The 12902-nt window shown below is 41.1% G+C and overlaps 1 protein-coding gene across 5 annotated transcripts in view; it reads right to left on the bottom strand.

Annotated features, from left to right (window-relative positions):
• The window catches only part of ANKRD6 (ankyrin repeat domain 6), a 95291-nt gene extending 84538 nt beyond the window's left edge, over positions 1-10753 (bottom strand). For 4 of the 5 annotated variants that reach the window (XM_031052693.2, XM_034060554.1, XM_034060556.1 and 1 more), the window contains exons 1-2: positions 10638-10753; positions 10146-10278 (exon numbers count right to left, since the gene is read on the bottom strand). The gene's annotated coding sequence lies outside the window, so the exon portion shown is untranslated. Of the gene's footprint in view, positions 1-10145; positions 10279-10471; positions 10530-10637 lie in introns of those variants that run through there. The other variant, XM_031052692.2, reaches the window with a different exon arrangement.
• Positions 10754-12902: the final 2149 nt, after the last annotated feature.

Genomic DNA, 12902 nt, shown 5'->3' with positions numbered 1-12902 from the left:
AGAGCACACGGAAGAGCATAAGAGAGGGACATGGATCCGTTTTCACTCTCACAACTTCTTTAAAAGTTTGTTAAGCCACCTTTTGCTCTATTCATAGCTCATCTGGGTTCAAAGTACTCAGTAACCACTGTCAGGAAAACAACTAGCGAAACAACAGATTTGCAAGGGATGATGAACACATCAAAGAAAAGCAGATGATCATCGATGCCAGAGTACTCTTGGACAAAAGAAGGGAGAAGACAAAGGTGAGGAACAATAGAGAGAAGCTTTTGGGAGCAGCAGAGAGGAATTTTGCATGGGAAAATGAAATGAAGAAAAGGTCAAGGACATCTTTATTACCTTAAAACCACAGAAGTGGCCTTAATATGACTCAAACACATTGGCACTTCAGTGTAGACAAGATCACTCCCCAACTATGCCAATCCATCCTTGGCCTTGCAGCCACTGCAGTATGAGTAAGGAAGAGTAACAGTACAGTTTTGCTTTGCCAGCATCCTCAATAGTGTATAAAACAGAGAAAACTATGGAGGAGGGGGACTTACTCTAATGTCATTTTCTTACAGTTCATCTTCCCATCTATTTCTGGCTTAATATAGGAAGGCAGATAGGAGGGGAAGAAAGAGAAGGCAAGCATATTATATATTGTATTCTTGTTTTCCAGTCCTTCCAGAAAAGCCAGTTTTGTAAACAGAAAGCAAGCTGAGATTTTCTGTATCTTGTTAACTACTCCTGTAATTGTCATATACCACACAGAGCTGATAAGTATCCTTCTACTGAACATTAGCCATTGAAAATGAACTGCAACTTCTTTCACAACACATGTTATTTTAGTCAGGCTATCTGCACCTTAAAACACTCAGCCTATTGTTCCAACAGCACAGACCTGGATGCTGAATTATAAAAATTGTTCAATATCATATCATGTTGGGTACAGATTTAATTTCATGGAATATGAAACTTCACTGAAAATTATACCATGAGACAAGAACATACAAACATAGGTTTCCTTTTTTTGTTGTTTTTTGAAGGGTTGGGTTTTTTTTTTACACTAACTGTAAGCCTACTACAACTCCCTTTGGGAGGATGTTTTTCATACAAAGCCACATTCTTCGAGTCTTATTCATGTAAACAGTCATTGAATTAAATGAGATCAGTCACACAAGCAGGGAAATCAGGTTTGATCCAGCACTACTGCTACAAAACACAGCATAAAAATGAATTTTTAAAAAGCCCAGGATAATAGGCTTTAAAATATCTAATAATGCAAAGACTAGTTGAAGGTTTTGTTTTTCAGGTCTACTCTTCTGAGACTTAATACACTAATTATAATTTTACTACACACTAGCTGTTGATAATGACATCTCTTATTCAAGTATAAGCAAAGAGAATTTTGTTGAAAGATGAGTAATTATTTTAGTATCATTTTATTTTGATCTTTAATTAAGCAAGGCCTGAAAATCCCATTTACAGAACAAAAGACATGATTTTTTTAATGGTACCTGGTAAAATCTGCTAACTTTTGCATTATGTTTTTGCCCCATCCAGTTTTTCCTGAAAGACTGTGTATATCTGGAGAACCAGTAAGTTTAATACACAAACCATGAGAAACTGTGCTGTTAGCAGAAGAGTGAATACTCAAAATCTGAATCATGAGAACTAAACGAGTGAGGGTTTGTTTGTTTTTTACAAGTAAAAAGCACAGACATGCAACAGATGCTAGTTTGCTATATTAAAATACGAATTTATAAATAACAATCAGACTCAGACATTGACTGTATGGTTAATGCATTTCAAAATCTTAGTATATGGGGGAGGATGATGGTATACTGCTCCCTAGAATGATCAGGAAACCCATCTTCTTAATGTAGCACACATTTAATAGTGCGATGAGAAATTTCATCATAGTATCACTCTACTCTGCTAACTCTTCCTGACTTAGCTTATCTGAAAAGTGCATTTAGTGTTTTTTCCACCAAGGCAGAGTTTTATGAGAGCTACAGAGGACTGCAAGACAGAGCAAGATCGCCATTCCACTGACTCTGTCTCTGGGAAACACTGAGGTAAAGCTGGCTTTTCACCACAGCCTAATGAGTCGCTCAACGCTTGTTTCAGCTTTGTCAAGGACAGCTTCTTAATTTCAAATCATGAGGAGGAGAACAAATAAACTTTTCAATGTTGTTTGTTTTCTTCAAGTGCTGTGCTCGACCCTACTGAATGCACCACTACCTGTTTTCTTGGTTTGCCTGTGTGTTACCAAAACTGGCTCATCCCACGTAATTATATTCAGACACTCGCTGGATGTACAAACCCACATACAATACCTAAGCAAATTCACAGTGATACAATATTGCAAATTATAATTATTCTTAAAAGCTGAAATACATGCATCCAAATTCTGGATGCTAGATTTTGAATAAAATATGCTTCCAGCTCTCATGCCAACTATTCCACTTTGAGGATTAAAAACAAAAAGAAGAAAAACCCGACATGATTCTAATAACTGAAGCGACAACATCCCCATTTGTATGTCTGCACAGAGATGTGAAAGGTCAGATGCTCTGAAGGACTAATGTACTATTGAAGCCAGAAGTTTGATTTTGAAACTTCTCAAACACAAGTGTTGGTGGGCAGGGATAAGGGGGAACTGGGAAGAGTCAGAAAAAAATTGGGGCTTCTTTTTCTTATCTAAAGTTACTCCTGTAGGCATGTAACGGAACTGGGCATAATTTTAAAAAATAGTTGGGTTTGGGGGTTTTTTTTGGGTTTTGGGTTGTGGGTTTTGGGGGGGCTTTTTGTGTGTGGGACAGGGGGTTTGTTAAGAAACTCTGCCAAAGACCAGAGCTTATACCTACAAATTCTGCTTCAAGTCATTGGTGTGGCATGCTACTTGGTGCAAGAATTCATACCACTCTTTTAGTCTGCCACTCACTTTTTACTTTGGATCCCATTTTGCTTCCAGATAAACAAAATGAGAAATTCTCATTGAGAAATATCTGGATACTGTTAAACTGTAGAAACAGTCAACCTAGTCTGACAAGTAAAAAGAAAGAGAAGCAGAAATTACTCTGAAGTTTTATTTGAGACCTATGAAACAAATTCACCCAGTGTGCTATTTAACCAAAACTAAATCCCAAACAGAATACTGAATCTTAAAATTTTATGAAGAAAGCTGGGATCTGATCACAATGTAGACTAGTTAGAGCTGAATGTTAACTGTCTGGATGCAAGAAAGAGGTTTAAATTAAGCTGTTTCACATTTGTGGTGAGTTTGCACATAGCCTGTTACCACAGCTTTGCTGATGTAGTTATTTTTTAAGCCATGGTAACTCATATACAGTCCCAAAAGATTCCCTCAAAATAATGAATGATGCTTAAAAAAGAAAATTAAAAAATCAGTATTACAAAACCAGAAAAAGTCCTCATTTGTATGGAGAACAAGGTAGACAGGGGAAAAATGGTACAATGAAACAGCATTCCGTCTTCATAGTGGAGGGACACTAACCCTGCAGTTCCGTGATGATCTGTGTAACTATACTGCATTCAACATACCCACTAATGAATCACAGGGGGAGCAGGGAAAGATTACAACAGTTAAATGACAGAACTTACTAATAATACTAAATTATTAAGGAGAAAGACAAGTGCTGACTGCAAAGATATGGAAGGACTTAACAGCATCAAATAACCAGCCTCTAAAATGGTGGAATTAAATACCATTTAAACACAGACTGGTATTCATGGTGGGAAAAAAACACCTCAACTTCATATGCATAATGACGGGCTCTGGATGATTCAGGAATGAGATCTTGGATTTATAATGCCTTGTTCTTATGGAAGCATCAGCATAGTTAAAGAGCAGGGAGAGTGCTAAAAATTATTACTGCAGAGAATACAACCAAAAGCTCCTTTATTCAACTGTCTAAAAACTTCAGTTGCATCCTGAACGTTACAACTCTGCCCCTTTCTCTTCAGAAAATGTCTAGCAAAACTAGAGAAGTTACAAGGAAGGAGATCATATGACAACCAAAGGCAGGACATAATTAAACAGAGGGAAATCAGGCTGGAGAAATATCAGAAGGCATCAGATTAAACCATCAGATCTCAGGCTCAAAACAAGTGAGAAGAAGTGCCTCTTCTAAGGAAGCAATTTTCAAGCTATAATTTTTATAGCCTTTCTCCTCTGGCTTCCTCAGCCTTTTTCCTACTTGCTCACATACTCTCCTCAGCTTGAGAGTCACTGACAGAGATACAGTACAAGAGCAAAAGGCATTAAAGAGAATACATGCCATCCTTCCCTGCAAATAAATTGCAGGCAATTTAACAGAGGTGACAATTAGCCAGACTGACAATGGAAGTGTTCACCTACACCTCCAAGACAGGCCCAGCATACCTGAATGTAGACGACTTACTTGGCTGTTGGCCACCATGCAAGAAGAACTGAAAGAAATTTCTCCAGATGGACAGACCTGTCCTATTCAGTGAGAGACATCTACCTCTCCCTGCCTTTAAACTGACTGAAATAATGTGATTCATGAAGACAGCTGCACAGAGAAGCAGCTATGTTAGGTACTCTGTTTTTCCAAGCTACATGAAAAGCATCTGTATCACTTGGTAAATTTTTGAAATCTCTTTATCTTATTAGAATATAAATAAAATAGATTTGCTTTTGCTTATTTTGAGGCTAGTAGCAACTGAAACAGCTAACACCAACTCCCTCTGTTGACTGAGCTGTCCTCGTTTACCAGCTGTCCTCCTGGTATCCTTTACCAGGCATACTGATAGCTAAGCTATCCATCTGCAGAGACATCTCCATTTGCCCATTAATACATCAGAGAAAGTGAAATGGATGATGGCCTCACCCTGTGCATGCCAGGTCAGGATTTCTTAAGCCCCAGCTCCTCCAAACTAATGTTGTATAACCTTAGGGTGAAAATAAAGAATCCAGCTTTGTAGTTGATTGCTCATTAATAAAATACAGTATTTTAAATTCACACTTCAGCTTATTTCACACTAGTCTTGCATTCATATCTATAAACTTAAACCATAGCTGCACTAATGCAGGGTATTCAGCCATGTTGAACAGCTGTTCCTGGAGGAAACTAGCACACCTCTGGAAGAAATTATCACACATTAAAACTGGGGTGTCATCTCCTGTGCTGAAACAAATTTATATTTGTTCAAGGGCTAGAGCATGTGATACTCCACAATCTCTTTTCAAGGAAGGAGGAGAGGGGGGCATCTGACAAACCTAACAAGTCCAGAGACGGGATTTCAGCATGTCTAAGAGAACCTAAACCTGTGAAAGAAGTGGATACTGCAGACCGTGTGACACAAGGGCAGGAAGAAAAACAACTTCCAGCTACATCTTGCCTCTGAGCTTTTCTCATGCTACCAGGTTTTGGGGGTAAAGACTCTATTTACCTGTAGGGCACCGTATGACAGCATACAAAAATGATAACATGATACAAGTTAAAGCATAACATTTAATCTTATTCTTACTCTGAAATTTAAAAACAAGCTAGTCAGAATCTGCTGTGACATCTGCTTGCAACTCCACCATCCATCACTCTTCAATGAAAAGACAGCGAACACAGATTGCACACAGATACAACAGTTTTGTTGCCCACAGGAATCTATCTGAACTTCTTGTGCTTCCACACATGTAAACTTTAGATCCTGGGGGCTAGTCAAAGGCTCAACTTATACCACAGTACCACAAAAGAGGAAGAATTAAAGATTTAAGACCAATACCACTTCTACTTAGAGGGAAAAAAGAGCACATGGAAAAAAGCATGGCCTGATTTTATACAGAAGCTGTGAAAAGCTATGAAAAAAAAACCCACACTTGCAAGAAATCAGAAGCTGCTGTAAAGTCTGGAAAAGACAAAATTATAAGAAAGTGCTGCACTTTCAAAATCTGGATTTAAAACAGAACAGTAATGTCAGTGACAGACTGCAGATGGCAAACAGATAATTCCATAGCCAGAATAAAGACAACCACTGTCCTCGCATCCCTAAATTCTCTCAAAAGTCTTCAGCCAGACACAGTTTAATCACGAAAGTGGACAGAAAGAAAATTAAGCAAAACTACTAATATGTAAGCTTTACAATATACCAATGAACTGACTTAAGCAATTGGTATACCCTGCAGATACTAGTGCAACTATTTGAGACAGTAGCGACATGATGAAAAGATCACATCCTGCCCAAGACTCTGAACTAGCTGCAATTTCTGCAGCCATAGCATACATACAGACATCAAACTCTTATTAAAGTAAAACGTACCTAAAATAACTCACTGTGATCACAATTAAAATGTTACTCAAATACTGAGCTAATACATGATTACCACACATTCATGATGCTTTTTTATTTTATAAAGCTGGCGTTCTCCTCAGTGACCAACCCATCTGAGACAATTTGGGGAATTCTGACTCTGAAGTATATCAGCACAATATAAATAGACTAGCAACAGGTCTTGCTAAGATGTCACATTGCAGATGCTGTTAAAACTAACAGAAAATAACCTCACTGGCTTAAAGCAATCAGCATCTCAAACTGGAAAAGGGAATGATCCCACTGCAATGCAGACACAATGAAGATGCACACCCTTACAGAATTAATTCACAACAAATCCAAATACATTTTCCATAATGCAAATGAAATTGTGTTCATCCAACACCATGCCAGGTCATGCACCCAAAAACTTTTATCTTCAGTGGCTCACTTAACAAAAACAGATGGGGAAGAAAGCAAGTCACAACAGAGAAAGTAAAGGATAGACTGCTAGAAGCAGCTTGTTTTAAACCAGGATTTGAAGGAGGTAATATTTCACAATATGAAGAATACTCCAAATATGCTTTGGATCACAATGTAAGATGTAAGAAAAAAAAAAGAAAAAAGCTTGGACTCTTTTGGCATAGGCCAAATGAATTTTTCTTCAGGATTAGAGCTAACCCACTACGGTGTCCGTGGATCACTAACAAAGGATCAAAAGTAAAATGGTGAAAGAACAAGACAGCAATCTATAGTACTGCACCATATTTTGAGCTAGCTATGCACTCAGTATTGCATCAGAAGTACACCACTGAAGCTACCAAGACAACCCCTCCACAACTAGGCAACACAATAATTCAACTTGTTTTACTCTATTGGTTAGGCCATGCAACATGGATTCGTCACAACATGACTGTTTTCACAGGACATCTCCCTCTTTCAATATACCAGATTCACTATCAGTAGTAATGTGCTAGATTTCTGTTAACCTCAGAATCCAGTGCAGCTTTAATGTTTCACTTATCACACACTTCTCTAAAACAAGTCTTAAATTGACTCTTACTCATTTCATCACTGCTTCATCAGGTACTCATTTCATCATTCATTCTCTGCCCTAGTATTAAACTACTGCACACCAACAGTATCTTTCCTTGCTTCACTGTCAAGACCTTTCCCTCTGCAATCAGACCTCAAGGATTTTACAGAAAACAGTAAAAATACTTCTATGTCCAAACTAGCACCACCCTGAATACAGAGCATCACTGTGGCATGTACAACCATGTCCTTCAGAGAAGCAATGTACAGAGAACATCCTGACACACACGCATCTGAAAGCTATGCAACAAATAAGCCAGGAATTCACGTATGTTTATTCTGGCTCTTCCTACCTTTTGAACACCTGCCTTCACAAGCCCAATAGTCTTTTAAATGGCAGCATGAAATAAACCAAATACAGATAAGAAGAGGAGAAAAAAGTTAGAAAGGAGCCGTTACACATAATTCAGCAAAAGGTCACTGAATTATGTCTCTGCAAGATGCAGGAGATTTCAGGATTTCACTTTCCTCTCTCACAACTGCTATGAATATACTGTAACAAAGCGCTCTTCAGCAACATCTGCTAACAGGGAGTAAAGTAGTCAAGACAGAAGTAGCTGAGATTTTCCTAGAGGGTCCACAACCTAGCAACAGTATACAAGAATATGTGCTATTATTGTGCTCAGCAATTATTCTGGAGATTTTGGGGGTCAAAACAGCTGGACAGGAAGCAAAGAATTAGTCCCTTGCTCTACTGCGGTTGACTGAACTCTTGCCAAAGTGCAGCTCTACACTTTTTACTTTTGGTTGGATCATTTTTGAAGGTGACATGTATTTCATTCCTTAATAAACAAAATGAGCTAAAATTACTTATTTTCATTTATTTGCCCTAAGCAATTGCAACTCATGTATGTCTTTGACAAATATCTCTGTAAGCCAATCTTGCCAGTGAAATATGGTACCTCATTTGTGGTTTTAAATAAAATACTTCCACTAGTGACATGTTGCACTGATGTATCTCTAAGGAAATATATGACTATGAGTTCTCTGGAAGTGCATCCAAAGTCCTAACTGTTGAAAGAAAAGAAGAATTACAAATCTGAAACTAATGACAATAAATAAATAAAACATAGCTGACAGATAGTATAAGTAATTTAAGAACCTAGAAGTGCTTTACAAATATTCAGTTACCCCAGCCTCCAGCAGATAGATATTGATAGTCCTATTAATCAGATTCAGAGAGTAAGGGGCAGCAAGGTTTCTTTCTTACATCATTAAACGACTCACTGGCAAAGTCAGAGGTACAGAGATGCAGCTTGACGCTCAATCACTCATTACTGTATTGTACAAGCACCTGACTTATTAAGATATTATTCATCTTGTCGAGCCCAAGAACATTGTAAGTTTGACAGTCCAAACTCCAGAACATGCCACCTGTGACAGGGCAAGATGCTAATCCTGGTGCTGCAACTACATCATATCAGGAAACACCAAAGCCCCATTTGTGGATCCAGCTTCCCACAGTTTCTGTTCCTCAAAAAAGAAGACAACTCTTGAAAAGCATGAAGAAAAGCACCTAGATGATCAGGAGGTTGATCACTTTATTTTTACCAATCATTTACTGATCATTTCATTTCTAATGTTCAAAGCCAGTCTCCTATATGAGCTTGATATCACTCTCTGGGTAAGTATCAAAAAATAGGGGAAACTGAAAACTTTCCCAGCTGAGTACTATTACAAAACCACTTTTGAATTCTATTACAGTATCTTTTCAAATGAACACCAGGGAAAGAAGCAATGAGATGCTACAGAACTCCCCTCCACTCTGGCAGACTAATAGGTCCTCATTGACACAAACAGGCATACATCATCTACACACCAGACATCAAAATAAGCATTTGTATCCTTCTCACTGAAATCTAACGGCAGATAGGTACCTAGTACTTTACCTAGCCAGCCAACTGGAGTTTTGGTATTTACATTCATATATATATATATATATATATTTACATTCATATATATACAACATATATACACTCAGTAGATGTAACTCATATTTTCTGCTCAGAAATTATTATGAAGTTCTGAACTGAAGCATGCCACATCTTGTGGTCTGCAACACAACCGCAGATCTTAAACACAATCATACATCTTCAGAAACACTTTGTTTTCCAAGTATCTAGAGAATGAAGATTACACAACACTTGGAACTTGAGCCTGCCAAAATAAGTTATTATAAAACTAGCTGCACACCTGGACATACTACATTGAAAGCGAGCAAGTTAATTAAAAAACATTCTTCTGAGAATAAGCCATACACTCAGTCCTGCAGAGGGTCCAGACCATTCCTAATTAACGCTGCATAAGAATTTAGTCTTACATTTTTTCACTTTTGGACAGATTTGTTGATCTTTCCAATAGATTTCTTCTTTAATATTGCTAGGACATTCTAAGTTCATTTAAACAACTAATCTGGGGGGAAGATTCACTGATCCACCTGCCAGTATGACACTTTCTACCTCTCTCAGCATTTTCCCTGTGAATGAAAGGTATTCAGTATAAAACAACAATGTCCTTTTGGTCATGTTTATTTCAGAAATACCAAACAGAAACCCAAATAACCATTTCACACATAATTATAAAATATATTGGTTATGCCTTTCAAGAAAAACAAAGCACTGTCTACAGCCTATGCTGTAATGCACACAACACCCTAGGGCATGATAAGCCCTTTATTAATGCTTGCAATAAAATGAACACTGCAGAACAATTACACACTGTAGCCGTGGATGTCTAAGCCCAGAGATCTCTCCCAGCAGCCAGTCTATACTCACAAGGTGTCGAGCCTTCAGAGGGAGCTGATGTTTGCAGTGAACTAGTGGAAATATTTTCAGTGGAGTTTTCAGGTGATGTCAACAACAGGAAGGATGACCTGGAGCCAGATGTCCATTTCTCATCAGACGCAGCCTTCAAAGTTGGAAAAAGAACAGTAAAGCTCCCCGTTTATACCCCCAAACCTGCAATTAGCCCCCTACAGAATATTGTATCATTGCGGCAGCCCGGAGAGTTCGTGTGTGCATGAAAGGGGGGAGGTCTCTCCCCGGAGGGTCCCTCCCCGGACCCTACTCGGGGGCTGTAACAACGAAACACTTTTAATTACCTGGGCACCGAGCGCTGGTTCTGCAAGGCCCGCACCCCCTGCAGCCCCGCCACCTCCGCGGCCCCCAGCCCGCCGCCCGCCCCACCACAGCCGCACGCAGCCCCGGCGAGAGGGCGCGGATCCGCGCCTGAAGTCCCACGCGTGCTCGGCGGCGGCGCCCGCTCACCGGCGCTCCCCCCGCGGCACACGCTCCCCGTCAGGCGCGGGGCCGGGCACAGCCCGACCGTCTCCAGCGGCGCCTCCGCCGCCGGGCTGGGCTGGGCTGGGCTGGGCCGGGCCGGGCCGGGCTGGGCTGCCCCGGAGGTGGCGCCCCCACCGCCGCCTTGCTCGCTGCGAGGGCGACACCCAGCGGCCGCGGCGAGAGGGTGGAGGGACAGCGCCCCGCCAGCCCACCCCGCCCGTGCCCAGGCGACGGGCCGTGACAGGACAGGCCCGGCTCGGACCTTCTGCAGCCGTTCCCCACCGAGGAAACGGGGAAGGCGTGAGGACACGGCCACTCTGCCCAGCACCGGCGTGGAGGTTGGTCTTGAGCACCGGCCTGGCCTCGAGCGGGACGAGCTGACCGGCTGGTCGGAAAGGCCGGGCTGTGGCCGTGCAGAGGCTCCTGGAGAGCTGGGCGCTCTCCTGAATTACTTGTTGCTCGTAACAGTTTGTGTAGGAGCAGGAGTGGGGCAAGCCCAGTGCCGGGGAGGCCAGATGCCCTCCAGCAGGGAGGCAGGCAGCGGGCTCTGGAGCCTGGGCTGAAGGTCAGAGAGGGCTGACCTGAAAGCTGGCTGTGCCTGCTGACCACCACACTCACCCACCCCTTAGGTTCACGGAAGCCATGTGCATGTGGGGGTAACTATGTGTGTGTGTTGGTAATTCACACACCAGCACCAGTTCCTTTGGTAGGGAGGCAAATTAGATGGACCGCCTGTAGACACCAGTACAGGAGAGAAGCTTGTGTGAGCAGGGTGAGTGAAATGGTAAAAATGCCTTTATTAAAGTACTTGTTGAAGTTAATGTTAGAATAAACAGTCTTTGATCAGTGCAAGGTGCTTCCAAAGGCATTCCCTCTGGCTTAGGGGCATTCTCAGGATGATGCCACACATGGACAAAACACTGAAGTACCACAGACACCACCTAGTTACATGACAAATACATTCTTTTGAATGTTTTTTTTTGCAGATGATTCTACTTACACATTTTTCACTAAACCATTACTATGGTATTCATCATTCTGTGGTGATAGTCACGCCACAGATTCACATCAAAACCCTTGGTGCTCTGCAGGAGAGATTTACTGACTGAATTTTGTGTTCCAATGCCTCTCTGATCTCTGCAAAGCTTTGTAGCTTTACCAGAACTACAGCACTCCTCTGAAGTCTGGTGTCATTACTGAAACTGGACTGTAACTGCTAAAATACATAAAAATACATTTTTGTTCCCCAAAGACTATCATTTTCTTCGCTCATTTCCACATTCAGGATAGACCTGCTTCGTGGGAATTTTATTCTACTTGATACGGTGTAAAATTCTGACGCAGTCGACGTATTTGTGTAACAGTTCAGCTCGATGTTAAATAAGTTCCAGATATGTAAATTTTTGCAGGACTGCTTTGGCTGTGTTTGATCATTATGACTGAGAAACAAGATGTTAACACATCACAGAAAACCACTTTTCTTGGCAGTGATCTGCCACCAATGTATTTAATGTGAGTTTTCCCCTTTTAACAGAAGCAGGATGAGGCGCTGTCATGATCCTACAAACCGAGATGCAGATGGGCTCCTGTGATTGTCCAGATGTCAGTGGGACAATTCCCTTTTTTAATCCAGACAGCTGATCTTGCATTCTTCTGGATTTATTTTTTTACCGTTGGGAAGGAAATGAATGAGGGGCTTTCCTAGATGCTTGAAACAGAAAGTATGCCACATCTATGCACCACAGCTTCCCACAAAGTCCAGCCACATCTAGTACTGTACATGTTGCATATTCAAAGACTTGCCACCTTGTCTACCTGCCCTTAGTCAAGTTCTGTGACTGAAGGCTGGGTACCATGCAACTGGCTTCAAAGTTACATGACCTGATGCAAAAGAAAGAAGGAAATGGCCAGTTGCAGCGGGGACAGAGAACAACTTCGTGGCAAAGTGACAAAGGAGGCACAAGTCCTGAAGCTTATGTAGATAGAGTCAGTGACAGGTTATATTGCCAAGGGTTTGGCAGAAGCGCTTCAGCCCTACTCTAAAAACCTATCTGGCAGTGGGCCTAGCGTTTGCGTGGCTTTGAAGCCGAAGCTGTGGTCAAGCAGGAGGTCACTGACATCACTATTGTGGCAAGAGCAGCACTGTAACCAGTCCTTTCATTCCTGAGCTTCTACACCCTGACTTAGTATTGAAGTATCTCCAAATTATTCTGTCTCTGTCTCTCACTGCTGATGTTTCATACCTCTCTG

This window comes from Melopsittacus undulatus, chromosome 3 (genome assembly GCF_012275295.1).
Source record: "Melopsittacus undulatus isolate bMelUnd1 chromosome 3, bMelUnd1.mat.Z, whole genome shotgun sequence".
Classification (NCBI taxonomy): Eukaryota; Metazoa; Chordata; class Aves; order Psittaciformes; family Psittaculidae; genus Melopsittacus; species Melopsittacus undulatus.
Note: the sequence above shows the minus strand (reverse complement) of the source record. Positions and strands in the feature narration are given on the sequence as shown.